We start from the raw sequence: 2,573 nt of genomic DNA, 5'->3' as shown, positions 1-2,573 counted from the left end.
GTTTTGTCGAGTTTTCCCTAAGTCTAGATCGAGAGAAGTACGGTAAGTCTTCTTCCACCTTAATCTGCGATAGTATATGGTTCATACATCGGTGATTAACGATGTAGATCTGTTCGTGTAGAGGTGGGGATCGGAATTGGGCATAGGAACCGAGATTTTAATACCGTAGGTCGAAACCGAAGGTGAGTGCGTGACTGTGGCCGAGTTCTATGGTCGATCTCTTGACCGATGGTTATTTAGTCTTGATTGCTTGCTTGTCTTGTTAATGTTTTTATTGCAATAATTCGGAAGTTGGTCTAAACGATTTGGACAGATATCCCATGATTCTTTAACATGCATGACTTAATTAAACTAACCTATGTTGGATTGAGATTATTGAACTGAGCCTAGTGAGACGGGATGACCGCTCCACTAAGCAAACTTGTTTGCTTACACCTCCTTTTATGTACGCATGAAAAGAAAGATTTGATGTTGAGGATTAAAGTAGCTGACCAGCTCGTGTGACAGAGGCAAGGGAGGAAGAGGATGGTTGGCTTGGGTAGTTTTAATTATAGCTTGATATTTTATGGGTTGTACTTTTACCATGCATGATTGTTAAGGATAATTGAACCTTTAAATTAATGAATTCGTATTTTTAATTTATTTGACCTGTTATACATATCCGCTGTTGCAATTTATTAAACGAACAAATAGAAAATTAATAGACCCTAAAAAAAAAGAAATTATCGGCCTGTACGGCCATGTACGGGATTTTAGGGTCGGGGTCTTACACCTCGCCTGAGAGGATGTAGAGGCCTAGACCCGAAACCTTTTAGTAATTCAAAAAAAAAAAAAATCTTAGTGCTCATTTTTCTGGATTGAAATCTCTTAATCCAGTGGTCAAAAGTTAACGTTTCTACAATAGATTTGAGCTAACATTTCATTTTCAAAGAATACCAATTTTTGCAGATTTTGGTACACCACTAAACAGGAAATCGCAAAATACTGCAAGCAGAACTGTTTATCGTAGACTCCAATTCGATCGGAGGGTGAAACAGATACACTAGGTCAACCGGGCTCGATCACGAGCAAATCTACGTCTAAACATTGTTAGACTCATATTTTGTTAAACATTAATTGACTAAATATGTGTTTCGCGGCAACCTATTTCTGTGAAAAAGCTAGAGTTATGTGAAATAGTCCAATGATTTTGTGAAACACAATTTTATTCAATTTTCGAAAAAGATATCCACGAAGATTTTTACTAACGGATTTCTGTTAAAAAAAATGCCAGATTCCTGTGAGACATAATCAATTCATACGAGACCTTTTTATTTTTGGACAAATGATTAACGAATTAAAAAAAAACAAGATAAAGAGACCACGAGAGTATAGAGCACTATATCATGACAATCACAAATATAGGCAAAAAAAGGATTTTGAAAGCAAAAGAGAAAAGATAAAAGACCAACTGATTAATAATCGAGGCACTACTATTAAACAAGTGTCTAAGTATCTAAGTCTTCAATTACTTTATAGTACAGATTCAAGGGAGGGATTCAATGGTATGACATTTTCAAACTAAACAATCAAAGTGTTGAAGTCTTCAATTAAAGAAGTGCCAAATACACAAAACCGCGTTATGGTATGTATACTTGTTGAATTTCACATTTATTATTAATTTTCTGCTGACTATGAATATGCATTGTATTAAAATGAGTTACATATATCTTCATTTTCTCTTGTCCAGTGATTTCATTTTTCTATATATACAATCTAAAAACTAGCCAATGTAATATATGAATATACCATAACAATGGCAGAAAAGAAAACACAACCCTCTATTCTTTTATGCTTGCTTTTTTTGCTTCTATGTCTATCTTTTCATGCAAGAGTCACGGAGGCTAGAGTCCATCACGTAGGTCAGTATCATCTATTTTTCACAAAAACTTTGCTACACTATCTTAGTTATTTTGGGAAATTTTTATTCTTATTTTACTCAAATTTTTTATTTTATTTTACTCTTGCATTTCTTTAGAATTTGAATCGTAAATTCGAAAAGCAATCAATAATACAAAACCACTCTTTCAATTTATGATTACATCTTTAAAGAAAATTTAAGGGATCAAAACAATATTATTACAAACATTTAAAATTTGTTTTACTAGAATTGATTGTTTGTTAGTTAGAGAGTAGCAGAATGATATGATATTTATTAATATATCTTTCACAAATTTAATAATTTAATTTGTTATGATTCATGTAACATATTAATGTATCAAGTCCGGATTTCCACTCCGCCTTCTCCAGCGTGTGGAATTGGTAAAACAAAACAAGCCAACTCGTGGAAGTCTTGTAGACTCCCCAAAAGACCGTCTGCTGCAAATCCTTGATCTACATGCTTAAGAGTTAAGAGAAAATAAGACACATATCAAAAATCAATATTGTCCCAGGCAGGTATTAGAGAATGTATATTGGTTTACTTTGGTTTAATCTCTTGTATAGTTTGGTTAGCATAGTGGTTTAGTTTCACTTGTATTTCATCCTAATTTGTATCTCACTTTACACTTGAACGAAGAAATTATCTTTTCCCA

The 2,573-nt window shown here is 33.3% G+C and overlaps 1 long non-coding RNA gene across 1 annotated transcript; it reads left to right on the top strand.

Moving 5' to 3' along the window:
• On the top strand, positions 1,762-2,573 carry LOC104750368. The gene is made up of 2 exons (XR_761595.1): positions 1,762-1,901; positions 2,263-2,573. It is a non-coding gene; the product is annotated as an uncharacterized LOC104750368 (long non-coding RNA).

This window comes from Camelina sativa, chromosome 16 (assembly GCF_000633955.1).
Source record: "Camelina sativa cultivar DH55 chromosome 16, Cs, whole genome shotgun sequence".
In the NCBI taxonomy this organism is placed as follows: Eukaryota; Viridiplantae; Streptophyta; class Magnoliopsida; order Brassicales; family Brassicaceae; genus Camelina; species Camelina sativa.
The sequence above is the reverse complement of the archived record's forward strand: the minus strand, read 5'-3'. Positions and strand labels throughout refer to the sequence as shown.